This window comes from Marmota marmota, unplaced genomic scaffold (assembly GCF_001458135.2).
Source record: "Marmota marmota marmota unplaced genomic scaffold, marMar, whole genome shotgun sequence".
Lineage (NCBI taxonomy): Eukaryota > Metazoa > Chordata > Mammalia > Rodentia > Sciuridae > Marmota > Marmota marmota.
In genome coordinates, this window is record NW_026000075.1 from 19,203,067 (window position 1) to 19,222,335 (window position 19,269).

Sequence of the window (19,269 nt, forward strand, 5' to 3'; positions counted from 1 at the left end):
TTAACTATTTATCATATTTGTATTTTTTGGGGGGTGGGTATAAAATTTATCATACATAAAGAATATTACCACTAACAAATGCAGACAGGCTAGGACACAATGGAACTGGAAGGAAGATGACTAGCTCTTTGGAACAGGTTTGAAAGGGGCTCAGCCCTTCATACCACAGTGATTGGTCAGTCAGACAGAAGGGCACATGCCAAATACCAGAGGACTTCAGGGCATCAAGTGACTGCTCTGTATGCCCACACTGCCTTCCTTTTCTGATTTGGGGCTTCAAAAGATGGCACACCCAGAAACAACTGAAGCAAAGGGGCTTCCTAATGCAGCCCAGTCTTGTCTCTGAAGTCTCAGCAACACCACTGTAAGCAATATGTTTTATTAGATGATTTCCACAAACTATGCATGGAGTTTCTAAACTTCACAATTCATTGAAGTACAAAGCATTAAGTTACAGGCTGTGGGAAAGAAGGCAGCACCAATGGAGGCACCTCCCAATCTTGGTTGTTCTAAGGGTAATGGGTGGGGGGAGTCTTTTTTAAACAGAGCCTCTCATTTCAATTTACAAAAGAATTACTCTGATCGATATTCAATTGTATTAAAAACAAAATAGACTAAAAAGCAAAACTACTCTATGTTGAGATGGAGGTAGGAGGAAAAGAATGAGTCCTTTAGAGCAGGAAGGAGAGAGCTGGGGGAAGCTTCTGTAGCTGTGACCCAGGGAGGGTCACTCACGCTGGTCCATTTTTACTTTCGGTGGTCTCAAGAAGATCCGATTTTTCTTCTCTTTCTTCCCCTTTATACTTGCTTGGAAGTTTTGCCAGCTGTCCATCCGACCATCTCAACTTTCCTCAAAGTTCTTCTGCCACTCCCTTTCTCATTTTGCTTTTTCTTGAGCCTCAATCTCCTCTTCCCTTTGTTGTTTCCTTTTGTGCATTTCTTTGGCCTCTCTCTCTTTTCTTTTAACTTCCAGCTCAGCAAAGAGTTTCATGGTCTGTTTATAAACTGCTTGTTTGAACAGCTCAGGATCATCTTCCTCTACATTTCCAGGTTTTCCTTCCTTCTTTAATTGCTTTTCCCCCTGCTCTTTCACGGTGTATTCCACATATTCTTTTCCTGCCTGAGTTAACTCCAGGGTCTTCTTTTGTTCCTGATCCAGGAATAACTTGTATGCTTTGTCCACAGCACCTTTTGTGCTCTATCAGCCTCACCTTGATTTTTGCTAGGATGCACTAATATGGATAACTGCCAAAACCTCTTTTTTATGTTTTCATCTGTTACTTCCAGGTCTATCTGAAGAACCTCAAATGGGTTCATGTTGAATAAGAGGAACCAGGGTGGGTCAATCTTTCAATCTGGTTTTTGGATATCAGAACTGAATCTCTCTTCACTAATTGTCTCACCTCACTGTAAAAGCTCATAAATGCTTCCTCTGTGCTATTTCCACCCCCTGAAGCCTCGCTCTCTCCTGAAGCCTCCATTTCCCTGGCCCATGACCCTCAAAATTTGTAGTTTTTAATCTGTTTCATTTATCAAAAATATAAGTGGATGAAGGCAATCTTATTATTTTTTTCCTCTGCTTCATTAAAAGGTACATTCCAAAAAGTTATAGCAGGCTCTGACATCAATAAATATTAATGTGTAAATGAGCACCTTACTACAAGGGATCCTAAAAGGGAGTGATATAGTTTTTATAGTCTATTATGTCTGGATTTAAGCAAGTTTTTTCAACTTTAATGATTTTAGATCATTTCCATGGTGACAGATGTTAGGAGAACAAAGAAGCTAAATATATTACATAATCTTTGAATCTAAGTGTGGATTGGATATTTTCCACAGTGGACAATTAGGGATTGTTATACCAAGCACATCAGAACTGGCATTTAAACCCTAAGAGATAGCAACCAAGACAGGGTATAAAATAGATTTTAGGAAAGAACTAAAAATGGAGAAAGAATTTAGATAGAGGAAGAAGATAGAAATATCAGATTCATAAAATGTCAAAACAAATTTCTAGAGAGAAAGCACTTCATTTGGTTTGATCACATTTCAGCAAGTTGAAATAAATGAGTTCAGAAGGATATGATATGGTTTGGTAATTTCTATGAAATTCAGAGTGAAGATTTAAAGTATATCTATGCTCCCAAAAAAGAAATTCTTAATAAATTAAAAGGATAGTATCATTTAAGATGGAATACATGAGCTATTTAAGATAACTATTTTAGGAGCTGGGGCGCTCCTCTAGCACATGTGAGGCACTGGGTTCAAACCTCAGCACCCCATAAAAATGAAATGAAGATATTGTGTCCACCTACAACTAAAAAATAAATATTTAAGATAAAAGATAACTATTTTAAGGAAATTATGAAAAAATCTATGTCCCAACACTTCTGCCTTAAGATTTAGCCTTATGAATTGGGGAAACAGCTCAGTTGTTAGAGTGCTTACCTTGCATATACAAGGCTGTGGGTTCAATCCCCAGCACCACAAAAAAGGAAAAAAAAAAGATTCAGCCTTACTAGAGGGCTTTCCATCATTGAAATATGCCACATTTTGTGAGTCTCTGTTACTTTGCTTGTTGCCACTCCTCTGGGTCAAATATTTATTCTTCACAGTTCTGCTTCTCATCATTTATCTCTTGGCTCAAATGTCACCTGTACTTAAAGGCTCTTCTGAGCACTCTAGCTAAGGCATTACTACTCAAACTCCTTGAAGACACTCCCTATGTCAGTTATATGTTTCATTTACTTCATAAATTATGAAGGTATCTTGTTAGACAAACATATTTTAAATATATTTTCAAAAATTTATTTATTTTCTGTCTCCTCAAATTCCCTTCCATAAAGATGTTAAGTTCCACTACAGTTAAAAGGTTATTTTCTTCCTGGTACCATAACAATATCTGGAACATAGTTGGCATTCAATTCATTTTTCTTGAATCAATGAATTATTCTGAACAGTCCATTAATTCTGATTTCAGGAAGAGCAACTTGACAAAATACCTTAGGCATGTTTTATTGCTGTGGTCCATGCTAATATGTTCATACCAGAATAACAAACTTGCGTTTTGCTTTTTAAAATTTTAATTCAAGGACTTAAGTAATGCAGAAGTTTTCCCAATTATTTATATATATTTGACTTTTAACGTATTGTTGATAAAAAAACAAAAATAAGAAAAAAATTAATGTCACTAACACCTACATATAAATACTGTAAAAAATTTAATTGTGTTTATTTTAGCAACATATTATAACTAGAGTTTTGGTATAGCATTCTATAGTAGAGAAGATAAACAAAGCCAAATATTTGAAATGAGAGCATTTTATGAATTGCAAATAAAGACTGTTATGTTTTTAATCTGGATGCCAACAACTGTTTCTTTCCCCTCACTATAAGAAACAGATTTTAGCCTCGCACTGTGGGGCACACCTGTAAAATCTCAGTGGTTTAGGAGGCCTGTGATTTCAAAGCCAGACTCAATGAAAGTGAGGTCCTAAGCAACTAAATAAAATACAAAATAGGGGTGGGGATGTGGCTCAGTGGTTGAGTGCCCCTGAGTTCAATCCCCAGTACATCCCCCAACACAACACACACACACACACACACACACACACACACACACACTTTTCCTGTTAAAAACTATTCATCCAGATCAATGGTTCTCTACCAGATGGTTTTGAGCTCCTGGGGGACATTTGGCCATGACTGGGACATTTTTAATCTTAAAACTGATGGTTGTCTCTGGTCTCTCTTGATAGAAGACAGGAATGCTGCTAAACATTTTACAGTGCACAGAATAACCTCTCATAACAAAGAGACCCAATTAGTCAATAGAAGTGAGGTTAAGAAATCCATACACAGAGATAGTTTTTAAGTATTTCCATATTTTGCTCCTTTATAACTCAGAAATCTGAAAATAAAATTATACCAATTGTAAAATGGAGGAAAAAGATTTGATTTTAGTTTTTTTTTTTAGCAGTTTCATTTGGTTTTATTGTTTAGTAAGACTATAGTTTTCTTATAATCATGGCATTTATTTGGTAAAAAATAATTTTCTGAACTTCAGCTTGACATGACTGTTGATGCCATAGCCTACTTTTACATTACTTTGTAGTGCTCTATTTTAACAAGCTTTTTATTTTATTCATTTTCTGAGTTTCACTTATGTGGTACCATAGATTTTCACTCACTTGGTACCATTGGTTTCAGAATTCTCAGGGTACGTTTCCTCATCTGGTATGAATAGTCACGCAGTTTTAAAGCCAATATACTAGGTGTTCTGCAAATACCTTTTGATGATTCTTTGCAAATATTTTTGTCCTGGTAGTCTTAATACTAAATGTTTGTTTCTTAATCAAGGACACTTGTTTGGCCTCTTTCATGTGTACTTTTATTGATTTGTTGTCACCCAAGAGATGACCAGTGGGTTTTGACATGATATTAGTGAGTAAAAATGAGCAAATATATCCTTGGATGGCTCTGCTCACTGCGTTCCTGAGACATAGTCTTGGTGATGAAAATGAACATAACATCACATGGAACCAGTCAAATTCATAGTAAGGTATTTCATGAGAACAAATACAAACCAAAAAAAAAAAAAAACCCAAAGGAATTATTACTTGCTGCTTTCTCAGCACAATAAATGATTGTAAAATGTAAAATATGAAATAAATTAAAAGATAGCAACCACAAATCTCCTTGACTAAATGTGTCTGTCTAAAGCAGCAGAAGAAGTCACATGAAGAAGGATTGAGTTATCAATAACAAAATTAAAGTACTTAAATTCTATCTGATAAGTTACTTTCATTTGAAAATGGAGCCAATAGAATATTATAGAGAAACTGGGATTTTTTGTGCCTTTTATTTTCTTGTTTTTATTGTTGAGATTAATCTAAGTTCATCCCATTGCTATTTTACATTAGTGAACATCTGGAAATTATACATTAAAATAAAACTAATGTGTATTTCCCCAAAGGGTTTTCTTTTAATATTTAAAATCTCACTTAAGTAGAAAAAAGAATGTGGAGAATAAGGAAGAAACACATGAAAAATGAAAAGGAAAATTATATTGATAGTATTTGTTACTTCTATCTTTTTTTAATCAACAAATTTTGAAATTCCTTGTTTATAAATATATGCTTTTCAATTAATTGTCTCTCCTTTCATCTAAGGAAAGAACCAGAAATCACCCTGTCTTTATAATAATTACAAGTAATTAATTGTGATTCGGAAACACAAAAGGTACAGGTGTATTTGAAAAATGAATGGGTTTGATAAAAAAATCCTTAATTCCTTAATATTCACATAGTTACTATAAAAAACCCAAGACAAAAATTCTTATAAATACTTAGATAATAAGTGCATTCAAAATTTACAGCTTGAATATCCATTTTTGTAAGAGTCTTTTTCTTTCAAATAAAAGTCAAAATTTATTCTTCCATTCAAAGAAGTTATAACCAACTAAACAATTTGCTTAGGCATCACCACTGTTAAGGGGAATTTTTATTGTTGCTGAAACTTGTTGTACTGTTCATATATCATATTTTTTAAACATTGAAAATGTCCAGTACTTTCAATTTGAACAAAAGTGTGTGTTGGTGTGTATCTTTAAGAATTATACTAATATCATAATAGGAAACTCTTTCATATTGTGACACAGAAATGTAAGCTGAAACAGTGATGTACACTACTCCAAATAAATCATTATGCACAGAATCAAGTTCAATACAAGTAAACACATCTTTTAGCTAAGAAATTCTAATCAACTCCTTTGAAAATCAAACTCTAAACATTAAGTTGGGTGCTGTATTCTATTTATGCACTCTTACTTTATGTGTGTTTGGATATTTTTACTGAATTTTTCATAATCCCTGTTGGGATAAAAAAGCTAAAAATATTTTTTTCAATGAGTAAATATATATATTCAATATATAATCATCACTGCTGTTTTGTTTTTATTTTTGTTTTTGTTTTGGGGGATCAGGGATTGAACTCAGGGACACTCAACCACTGAGCCACATCCCCAGCCCTATTTTGTATTTTATTTAGAGACAGGGTCTCACTGAGTTGCCTAGTGCCTCGATTTTCGCTGAGGCTGGCTTTAAACTCGTGATCTTTTTTTCCTCAGCCTCAGGACCTGCTGGAATTACAGGTGTGCACCATCATGCCAGGCTACCGCATTGTTTTTTGTTTTCACTTTTCTTTATGGAAATTGAACCTGGAGCTTTGTGTGCAGCCTACCATTTATCTACAGCCCAGCCTCACTGCATATTTTTATCTCACCAACTGTATAAAACTAAACAAGTTCAAATCTACAGATCCAAGTAATGGGTTGCATTTGCTGCTTTGTTTCATTCCTAGTCTTATGACGAACTGCTTGATTTTAAACCACACTGTCTTCCCCACTTCGCACACTGTGTTTTATGCAAATGCTTGTTGTTTATACTGCCATAGGATTTTAAAAAATTTGTCATTGCTTTTTCTTTCCCATTATCCTGATTTTGTTTTAGGTTTCATTAGTGATATCTTGAGACAAATAACAAGAAAGAACTAATTATCAGCTTTGCTTTGCCAACTTTTTTGAAGGGGGTACTCCATCAAATGAATGAAGCTATTTGTACGAAGATAGATTTATTGCTGTTGCTATAATATTATTAACTTTTGCAGATGTGTGCAAGAGCTTAAAATTTGCAAATAACACTATGCCTTTCATGGAATCCACTGTGATGAAGCTTTGGTAACTCTTAATAAAATCAGGAAATTTCAGTAACTAGAATGATTAGAGAAGTGACTGTACATGGGCCAAAAATGAAGCCCCATAGCTACACCTGCTTGGTGCTCATCTGAGATTCATCATTAAGACTCCGCACAGTTGGCCACAGCCTAGACTGGTACAAAACTCTTTGTACTATGTGTAATTCATCCAACTAAAGAGCTCAGTCTCTTTCCATGGAAACACCTGCACCTTCTCTGTATTCTCATGATTTTAAATTTTCCCTAATTTTACTGTCATTTGAGATTCAAGCTTGAATGGCAGTTTTACATTGACATTTTCCAGTTTTTCTCAAGTAAATTTGACCTCCAAACAACCTTCCCTAACATAGGTTTTTTGTCTCCTGTGAAATTTGCCATAAGCAATTTACTTAGTGATAATTACTTGTTCATAACACAAGTTCTATTTCAAGAATAAATTACTTGATATTGGAGATCATGCATTCCACAATTTTCACATAGTTGGTGTTCACAAAATATATTGAATGCCAAAAAATATATTTTCACAATATATATTTCATAATATTATAGGGAGCATATAGAGAGTTTATAATTTGTAAATTGTTACAGTTCTGAAAGTAACTTGCTATTGTCTCCTTTCCAAAGAGGAATTCTCCCCAGGAGGGTTGCTATCTGATAGCATCTAGTTGTGAGCCCACTAGATCTGCCTCCACTTTAAAAAGTGAAGTCATGGGCACTCTGGGGAATAATAATGAAGATAGTATTCAAAGGTACACTGTGTAGTGTGTTGATGAATTAAGTCTTCGAAAAGCTCAGGAGAAACAATACATACAAGGATAATGGAATTAGCTAGTCTGACATCCAAAAAGAGATGATGATAAACTGGAAATGGCAAGTTTTGGAGCCTTCATTGCACCTTACAAAAAGTCTTTTTTTTTTTTTAATCTGTTACCATGTGAAGTAGGATCAACTGAGGGGCAGAGATTCAGAATATTACTATTAGGATCATAGAGTCACAAAGACTATTGAAATGCTTTGAATGTTCAGTCTAGTCACTAAGTCTTCAGATTGTTCAAAGGAGCCTCTTTTTCCCAATAAAGAACTAGAACTGCTCCCATGAAAGACCCTGTGGAAGCCACTTTCTTGAAGACAACAGATATCCTTCGAGTTCTGTCCATATCTTCTCTTATGATTTACAGGTTGAAAATAGATTTAAATTTATAAATAAGCAGATAGGCAGATGCGCAATTTGATCAGTTACAAATTAAACCTATGAAGTAATCAAATTTGGTATATTCAGGAACAATTCACTATAGGACAGAAAGGGTGCATTGAGAATTTGGTCTGAGCAAAACTAGAATGAATAAATAAACTCCATGAACATATAGCAGATATTCTCATTTCACCAACCTTATTTGCATCTTTCTCCCATCTTAAAGTTATGGATATATAGAGAATGAATAAAACTCAAGCTTGGTTTATGGGTATATTGGCTCAATATTTAAGGCTAAACCCAAAATAACTGTAATGACACATTACAGTCTCATTCAGTGATGACTGAATGGCACTCACTGAAAATCTTTACAATAGATAATTTCTAATGCTACCATCAATACATATTTTCAATTATGGGCAGTAGGAAATTCCCTGAAAAATAAAAGACTGGAATATCAGACAAAAGGAGGTCTAGTGAAAAGGATGCAAAAACACATCTGCACGTCGGTACCAAGTATGAAATTTTTCATTTTAGATATTATTGCCTACCTTACATCATTCACCATGAAAGAGACATTGAACCACTAAAGCTGACAAATTGCTCAGCTTATTGACATTGAACTGCTGTTGTTACTGGCCATGCCTAAATTGGCATGCAATAGTCATGGTGGAGATAGAGACTGTACATGGGCCCAGCAGCAAAGAGTCTCACAATCTAGCTTCTGCCTTCTCAGAATATTCAATCTGTCTGAGAAAAAAGACCACTTTTGAGGCACCAGTACAGCACTTTTCATCAGGAAATCAAACTTTGTATTTAGTACAGAGTGGCTCTGTTGGGTTCCATTGTCATGAGAGGGATAACAAGTCATCTTAAAGGAACTGACCCCTATTCTGGGTATATGCTTTGTTCAAATGATCTTCTTGTGCTGGTTTTATACCCATGGAGCTTGATGAAGCAGTATAAATATGCATGAAATTTCACTCAATATTTCCCCTAGTCCGGGGACACATTCACAGTGAAGGAGATGCAGGACAATCCAACAGGCATGTACACTCAATAGAAAATAATTACTATCTTTATTTCTTGAGGAAGGAAGCACAATAAAATTCATATTACCAATACACACATCTTAAGCTTTCCCTGTGGACCCATGAATGTTCAGAATCACAGTAAAATTGGCCTCTATGTAATAATTGAAGTGGAACTTTATGTTCTAGATAGAAGGCTTAAAATAGACTCTAGTGATGCAATTACATGCTTTCTAAACACAGATCATGATTTTCAATCTATTAAATGTTACAAAAAATTTTGGACAGATTTGCAGGATTAAATTAATATCTATACTACAGAAAAAAAGAAATTTGACTTGCCACTTTGATGGTTGAAAACATTTTAAATAGGGGGAAATAAATGGAGCTAAAAAAGTAGACTGTAATCAGATTAACAAACTCATTTCCACATTTACGTTTCACCGCTAATAGTGGTGCACATAATGGTTGGAACAGGAAATAGACAAACCTCGATATATAATTAGCTGAGGAAAAATGCCATCCTTTCAGGTATAAGCATGTTTTAGAAGCTTTGGAGAATTTATGCCTGCCTCAAATATCTCTTTCAATGTCCTGAAGCACTTGAATTCAGCCTTTTTGTTTTGTTTTAGTGTACTGCTCCATATATGCATATCCCATTTAAACACACATATTATTGAAAGCAGATTCAAATTAAAGGTTCTGCTTCCAGAAATAGTAGCCTAGATGGCTAGAGCCAATCTCACATATATAGTTAGTGCATATAAATAATCCTGCCAACAAAATTATTTTCCCTACCAGTGTAGGAGAGAGAAAGAACAATTTAAAAATCAGTTAAGGATGAAAAATTATGTGCATGTAAGTTAGCATAAGAGTAATTACAGAGTCAGGAAAGAATTTCACACAATTTATGCAGAAAGTTAAAGAGAGGATATTAAAACTTCTCTCATTTTCTTGAGAGACAAGAGGGCACACCTTGGGATTGCTTCTAATAACCCTCTTGAGGGCCTTCTAATTAGTCTTGGAAGTATATTTACAGTTCACAAATTACAGGGTCTGCACTTTTTATTGTAAAATCTAAAGGCCTCATGTTTTCATGAAGATATTCTGACAGAGTTGAAAAGCAGCACTGCTTCTTTATTAAATAAGTAAATGTAATAATTACACATTTCCACACCTACACACACACACACACACACACACACACACAGAGTTTTACTAAGGAAGTAAGGAAAGTAGGATTAAAATATTGGGGTACTTGGGCTGAGTTATGGCTCAGAGGTAGAGCGCTTGCCTCCCATGTGCAGGGCCCTGGGTTCTATCCTCAGCACCACATAAAAAACTAAATAAAAGTTATTGTGTACAACTACAAAAAAAAAATTAGAGTACTCAAAGTTTTTTTTTTTCATCTTCATGATTCTCTTTTTCATCTAGGCAAATGGCTTTAAAATTCTCCTTGTTCTGTGCTTTGTATTAATGAATAAACTTTTATTGATATGGACAAATGGCAGAGATGTTTTACCAGTTATATGGGTCTGTTTCCTTATGAGACTTCTTCTACTAATGGAAAAAAATTCTATTTAATGAAGGTGACTATCTAAATAGATTGGGTATGTTTTTACACTCACATAATTGGAAGCAATCACTAATCACTGAATGCCACAAAAAATGAGAATTTTCTCTGAGGACCCAGTATCACAGTCAGAATACAATCCATTTCCAGACAGATTATGCAATTTGTGCTTTTAGTACTGGTGTTTCCAGTGTTTTATTTTCCTGAAAGTATATGAAGAATAAGAAGTCTTATAAGAGCTCTGCTGCACCCTATACAGTCTTTTTAAATCACATTTATATCAGACAATTCATTCTTATTTTCTATACCAAACACAACCAGCATGGTTTATGTAATTTCATTTATCTGTCCATGTGATTTGTGACGTTCAAAAATGTTTTTATACTACTTCTCATTTTTCAAAAAACTTTTAATGGAATTATGTATTTATTATCTCTTCATTAATTTTCTGTCATTTCAGTGAGGTTTTGGTAGAAGAGGAAATAAAATTTCTTACTGATTATAAACAAGAAGTCTGAGCTATAGTTTTGATTTGTATGGTGATTTATTCCTGCTTCCTGGAATACTCTTTATCCCTTGCCATAAGCTCAAAACATACTTGAAAAAAATTATAAGTTGATTTCAAGACTTAATAAACCTTGCATGCAGATTGGCATCTAAAACAATTTCTTACATTTGAGGAATTGACCAATGTGTAGTTCTTAGTGGAAATGAGTATTCTGTTTTTGTTACCAAGGCCAAATGGTTCAAATGCTAGATATCCTCATTCCTTTGATAACTGTCATGCAGAATATGAATATTTGACCTACAAATTGGCAATTTGACATATCATCTGGGACTTTAAATCTAAGTGACAGTGGCATAAAGATGCATCATTTTATTTAAGCTATGTTTTCTAATAAGTTTATGGACTCTATTGTTAATGTTATTTGGTTTCTCATGTATTCAACTGAGATCTCTAATGTAGATAATGTTAAAAAGGTTTAGGGGCTGGAGATGTAGCTCAGGGGCTGGGGATGTGGCTCAAGCGGTAACGCACTCGCCTGGCATGTGTGGGGTGCTGGGTTCCATCCTCAGCACCACATGGAAATAAAATAAAGATATTGTGTCCACCGAAAACTGAAAAATAAATATTTAAAAATTTCTCTCTCTCTCTCTCTCTCTCTCTCTCTCTCTCTCTTATTTTTTTTTAAATAAGGTTTAAATTTCTAGCCAGAGATCTTCAGAAAACAGTGGCAATATGACATTGAATATTTTGCTTAAATGCTGTATAATTTTACTTTTTCATATTTGAATGTGGCAATGCAGAGATGCACTAATAAAAGAGTTAATAAAGTTGATTTTTAGGATATACTAGAATGAGATGCTCATTGTAGCTTTTGGGATTTAGGTTGACTATTTCCTCAAATAATAAAAAAGAAAGGAGAAATTTAAAATATTTTAAGGTGAGTTGATTTTTCACAATGACACCAGAAAATATAGAAAAAGAAAATACCATGTTAAATTTTGTTTGTTATTCACCAACTCGGGAACTTTCTGAAGCCTTGCTGAAGAATATAATACCTACTGTAGCTTCAGGGTACAGAAATAAAATTAAAGATTTTATTTTATGATTAGCTGATTTACTCCTTCATTTTATCAACTTGAAATGACAGTAATTATTAAAATAACATGCAACTATTTTATATAACTTTGAAAAAGAAATAAAAACTACAAACTATATAGTTTTGATACAAAGTATTACTTTGAGAGCTCTAGACTTATTTAGACAAATTTTTTTCATCTATTGGTCACTTCTAGAATCCATAAAGGAAATGGTAATGGGACAAAGCAGTAAGATATTACCAAAATATCTTTAAATTCAATAACTAAATCTTTTTATCACCCATTAGTGTGGACTCATAGATATATGATTTTCCTAAGAGTGCTGACAGTGTGTCAGAATATATTTTTAAAGTCTTAATTATAACTTCTGTGGTATTTTCCCAAGCTTCTCATATTCCTTTTTCTTTTGATACTAGTTCTTTTCAACTTTAATAAACTCCTACTCATTTGCTCAATTGAATCTCATGGAAGTTAAACATTTCTGTTCAAAGATGCAAACTATCAGATAATTTGTCCACAATTCAGCAATAACAATGCTTGTCACATGAATCTATCATTTTAACTAATTGATTTTTTAAACTTAGTTATTCTTTTCTAAGGGATTTGGCAATTTCTTCTGCCATAAATCACATTATACTGTGCTTGATAATAACTTTGAAGCCACCAATTCAGAGACAAAAGTTAACACAACTTCTTCTACTTGTGGGTTGCTTTATTTTTATGGTAACTTAAGGCAGTTATTCTTTTAGTTTGTTTGTTTCTTTTTTAAAATTTTTTAAATTTATTTTTGCATTACAATTCTTAATACACCATTATAACATAATTTATCATATCTCTGATTATATATAAGGTATGTTGACACCAAATTCACATTTTCATACATGTATTTTGTATAATGATGAGAGTCTCCTTTCACCATCCATGCTATTCCCCTTCTCCCTTCTAATCTTCCTCCCTTGCTTTCCCTCCCAACCCCTTTTGAGTCACCCCCTTTATATTAGAGAAGACATTTGTCATTTGTTTTTTTTTGGGATTGGCTAACTTCACTTAGCATAATCTTCTCTAATGCCATCCATTTCCCTTTTCCCTGCAAATGCTATGATCTTATTCTTTTTTATTGCTGAGTAATATTACATTGTGTATACATGCCACTTTTTTTTTTTCATCCACTGAAGGACATCTAGGTTGGTTCCACAGTTTAACTATTGTGAATTGTGCTGCTATAAATATTGATGTGGCTGTGTCCCTGTAATGTGCTGTTTTTAGGTCCTTTGGGTATAGTCCGAGCAGGGGAATAGCTGAGTCAAATGGTGGTTCCATTCCCAGTTTTCCAAGGAAACTCCATACTGCTTTCAAAATTGGCTGCACCAATTTGCAGTCCCACCAGCAGTATATGAATGTTCCTTCCCCGCTCCCCAAATCCTCACCAGCACTTTTTGTTGTTTGTCTTCATAATGGCTGCCACTCTTACTGGAGTGAGATGGTATCTTAGAATAGTTTTAATTTGCATTTCTCTGATTGCTAGAGATGATGAGCATTTTTTTGTATATTTGTTGATTGATTGTATATCCTCTTCTGAGAAGTGTCTGCTCAAGTCCTTGACCCATTTATTGATTGGATTATTTATTTTTTTGGTGCTTATCTGGTTGAGTTCTTTATATAGTCTAGAGATTAGAGATCTATCTGATGTGTGAGGGGTAAAAATTTGTTCCCAGAATGTAGGCTCCCTGTTCACCTCACAGATTATTTATTTTGCTGAGAAAAAACTTTTTAGTTTGAATCCATCCCATTTGTTGATTTTTGGTTTTAATTTTTGTGCTATAGGCATCTTATTAAGGAAGTTGGTGCCTAGCCCCACGTGATGGAGATTAGGGCCTACTTTTTCTTCTATTACACGCAGTCTCTGGTTTAATCCCTAGATCCTTGATCCATTTTGAGTTAACTTTTGTGCATGGTGAGAGATAGGGATTCAATTTCGTCTTGTTGCATATGGATTTCCAGTTTTTCCAGCACCATTTGTTGAAGATGCTATCCTTTATACAGTGCATGCTTTTGGCACCTTTGTCTAATAAAAGGTAGTTGTAATTTTGTGGGTTAGTCTCTGTGTCTTCTATTCTGCACCATTGGTCTACCAGTCTGTTTTGGTGCCAGTACCATGCTGTTTATGTTACTATTGCTCTGTAGTATAGTTTAAGGTCTGGTATAGCGATACCACCTGTTTCGGTCTTCCTGCTTAAAAGTGCTTTAGCTATTCTGGGTCTCTTATTTTTCCAGATGAATTTCATGATTGCCTTTTCTATTTCTACGAGGAATTTTAAGTCAGTTATTCTTAAATATATACATGAATAATGAGGATCTTGTCAAAACATAGATTCAGATTTATTATGGGATTATTACTAATTAATAATTATTCCTAAATTATTACTAATAGTTATTAGTAATTATTTATTAGTCCTGGTATAGAGGAGAAGCTAAGATTCAGTATTTTTTACATATTTCTGATGATGCCAATAACTTGAGTAGCGAGTAGCAAAAACACTTGCTTTTGATTTGTGACAAAATATGGAACTGTAGTAATGCCCCAAGTAGTATAAAATATACACTTGCTGTAAACATGGTAAACTATATTTTTAAAATCAGTTTTTAAAAATCAGACAACTTGTTTCCTTTTTTTTGTTGTTATTTCATGTAAACTGAGATGCTGAAGTCATTGATGACTTTCCACTTTGTTTCCAGAATTCTTGAAACACATGAATGACAAAAATGTTCAACACACTTTACTAGTTCCCATTAGTTTCATCTTTTGATGATGCTTTCCCCCCAAACCTTATATGTGTACCATTTCTGACTCCCCTACTGAGACAGTTCAAAGAATTTCATGTGAGGGTTTTTCTCTTACTGCAGTGAGAACAAATAAACTTAGTTTTCTTTCCATCAAACTTGGTGATAATTCATCAATTTTAAGAAACTTGGAACTTAATCATTTGGAAGACATTTTGAGTGACAATTAAATATTATATATGTTGTTAAAATAATGTAAACAAATATACTTAATGAGAACATAATGAAAGGCAGTAGTTATTTTTGCACAAGTATGGGTAACAGAAACTAAATTATGACTACCACCTGACACTGAATGTAAGATGTCATTTATGGAAAGGGCTATGGGATGCTCACTGACGTTAAAATACCTTAGATAGCACTTCATCATCTGTCACTAGATGTCATTGTGAACATAAACATTTTAGTAAGGAATGGACACCTAATAAAGGAATTAAGACTATTATGAAGATGGGCATGGGGCACATGCTTGTAATCCTAGCGACTCAGGTGACTGAGACAGAAGGATCTCCAGTTCAAGGCCAGTGTCAGAAATTTAGTGTGGCCCTAAGCAAAAAAACTTAGCAAGACCCTGTCTCAAAAATGAAAAGCACTGGGGATGTGGCTCAGTGGTAAAGCCTACCTGGGTTTAATACCCAGTACAAAAAGAAAAAGAAAGAAAGAAAGGAAATTCTGAAGATTCAAAGTACACATGGCTATATATTATGTTCAATCCAATGCAAAATTAAAAAAAAAAAAAGTGAGACCCCTAGTTCAATGATTAATGATTTCAAGATGTCTTAAACCAAACAGAGCATTAATCCAACCCAAGGCCTTTTGCATGTGTGGAGCCCTTCTAAGAATGGGGCCCAGAGAAAGCACATATGCTGCATTGTGGGGGAAGTGGTTCTGGTTCATCATACCCCAGAGTTCTCATTGTTATGGTGAAGTATTGTCATTAACAGCACAGGCAGGAAGCCAGTCTACTGGTCTCAGTTCTTAGCTTTGTCAAGGATATTTCCTTAATATCCAGAAAGTTAGATAGCTATGTTAAACCTCATTTAACAATCTGTAAATGAGGATAATACTTATGTGAAAGGGTCATTAAGCTTTCAATGTATGAAGTCCTAAAATGCACAGACTCTTAAGGCCCAAGGAGGTTGATTCCTTCCCTTCTTTTGGTCAAGAAGCTAGTTCAGGAGGTCTTCGGACCAGTAGCAACAATACTGTATGCAAGCTCTTTTGAGCTCTTGAGATTACTGAAGATTATCCCTTGTTTGGGAAGTGTCCACTGTAACACAGTTGAATGTGATTTAATGTGTGCTGGTCATTCTTTTATCATGCTTACAGTCCACCAGAAATCCTTGGCATTCTTAGTTTGTATTCACATTACTACAATCTTTATCTGCATTGTCACATTCCTTCTCAGTGTATGTTCCTTCCTCTATGTGTCTATAAACTACTTTTGTTTTTTTCCTATGGAGACACATATGATTGCACTTAGGACCACCCAGATAATCCGGAAAAACTCCTTCTTGCAAGATTTTTAACTTAATCACATCTTCTGCTATATAAGGCAATACTTACTTTCTTAACCATCTAAGTTATTAGTTACTGACTCTGGGTATTAGAACCTGTACATATCTTCTGGGAGACCACCATTTAGTATAATACACTCCCCATCTATCATGATATTTAATGTATAAAACAGCATTTATTCAGTTTGTCTGTGTCTTGGAATTACCTAAGAGGTGTAAAAGGNGTAAATTTCCACTTCAGTTCTCTAACTCTATTAGACCTAAATTTCACTTGGAACATCCATTTACTTAATTGTGCAAGTTCAGTATACATGCACTGCAGTTCAAAATTATTTACCACTATCCCTTGGGGGAGAAAACATTATTAATAAGGATATAGTACTCATTTTCCATCTTATTTACCAAGTTACCTCAGTCAGCACCTTTATCTGTCATCCTTTTTACTGAGATTTTTTAATGCATTTATGACATAGTTGCATTATCTTGATACAGTCAACACTCCTCCCTGAAATCCACCACCTTCTAAATCTTTTTCTTTGTGAATATGCATGCGTTAAGATTCAGTCTTTGTTTTTGTTTAATTTTTTATTGGTGCATTATAAATTTAGATGATAATAAATTTGTTGTTACATATTTGTACATGCACACAATATGATAATTTGGTCAAGTTTGGCTTTTTAAATTTAATTTCCATGAGTTTTCATATACTCATAATGTCATATATTCACCATTAAAATATAATGCAGAATAGTTTCATGAAATCTATCATGCTTCACCTACTTAAATCATCCACACTGACTCATGAACCAAGGCAACATATCAGAAAGAACTGACTTTTGACCTTCTATAGTTATGCCTTTTCCAGAAAGTTACATTAGAGTAACATAGTAGGTATATTTCACAATGGCTACTTTCATTCAAATGGCTACTTTCATAAGCAGGACAGTAACTAAAAACCAGTTGCGTGTTCTTAATTATTTGATATGAGAATGTTGATGTTTGGGCATGTATGCCTCCCCACAAAAGTGTTGTAGCTTACCCCCCACCCTCAAGTCTGCATTTCCCCAGGAGTATCTCATTCTCAGAATTGTTCAAACTAGGCCACCAGCAATTCATCAGAATGACCATTTAAATGTTCCCCTAGTTTATTTTGCCTGAAATTTTCACCTTATGTTAGCTGTGATTCTCAGTAGTCATCTATCTCTCCGTACTTTGAGGTGGCAGTTTTCCACAGAACCTCAATTTCACAGATGAGCACAAGAAAATCATTGATTTTCAGATTCTTCAACATTTATCTTGTTCCAAGTGATGACTTTCAAGATTTTCAACATGGAGAATGAAAATGGAAGTTCCATCTTTATATTACAATCCCCCAAAAACAAGAAGTAAAAGATGGGAAAAAATGATATGTAGATTACAATAATAGTGGCCCTTAGGCAGGAAATGTTGGAATTAGTAGAGAGGGTGAAGTTTGAAAGTGATGTTGTAACCAGTAAAAGAGAATAATGATAGCTAGTAGAAAATAGAGCATTGGAGAATATAAGCAACAACTAGAACAGATGTTCATACCATAACTTCTATAAGTAACTGAACCAAGGTTCACAAAGGTATGCATACTATGGTGCTGAGTTGATGTAAGTAGAAGGGCATTTTTGAAGACTTCAGTGGTTAAGATCTTGAAATTTGGACACTGAAACTAGGATTGAAAGATTAAATTACTCAGTGTGGTACAACATTCTCACTGATTCCACATTATATTGTATAAGAATAGGTTTGTTTTTGGAATAAATTTATTAAATTAATGTCATATTATTTCCATTATGAATCACTTTAACTTAATTAACAAACATTATTAAACATACCCTATACATGGGAAATAAGAAGGTAATTGTGAAAATGTTAAATAATTATTTAAAATAAATGTAAATTGTCTTGAGTAATTTCTCCTCTTTATTTTTTTTTAAATGAGCAAATGTCATGTAACTACATATATCATACAAAATATTCACAGGTAAGGTGTACCTATACATATCACAAATAATTGTTTAAAGAAGCAGAAGCAAATTTTCATAGTAAGAATTATGCTTAGGCAATATAGAAATATAACAATATTTGTATAAGCCTTTCAAACATGAATGAGGACAATATTATGTTACTCTGATTTGTGAGTAGAAAATTATTTACTTTAAATATTCATTTTACATGACATGTATGAGGTATTATTGTTTCATTATCCTCAACTTATTTCATACTTCCCTAAAGAAAAATTTTATATATTTAAAAGATTAATCAAAATAGAAACATATTAAGTTATTACAAATAGAAAAACAAAATGAGTACTGTCTTGTAAATTATGGCATGAATTAATTGTATTTTTATAAACACAAGATAGCACTCCATTACTGGTTCATTTATATAAAACAATAGTATATCCTGTTTAATTCTGGTGATTAACATTTCCTTTTTATTGTTAATTAGATTTCTATTGATATGATGGGGAATTTTCAAGCACATTTAAATATTCAATGAACTGAAAACATTTGAGACTCACAAGTTACAGGAGGAAAATGATACACTAAAATTTAATAGACTAAGCAGGACAATAACTAAAAACCAAGAAAGAAAGACTAATATGTTTGGCTACATTGAAATTTATACACACACACACACACACACACACACATTTATGCCTAGAAGGGGGGGATATTTTCAAGTTGATATTAACAAATGTTACTATAAAATATATATATATATATA

The 19,269-nt window shown here is 33.7% G+C and overlaps 1 pseudogene; it reads right to left on the reverse strand.

Annotated features, from left to right (window-relative positions):
* Window positions 1-552: 552 nt before the first annotated feature.
* On the reverse strand, window positions 553-1,481 carry LOC107149575 (annotated as a pseudogene).
* Between the last annotated feature and the right edge of the window lie 17,788 nt (window positions 1,482-19,269).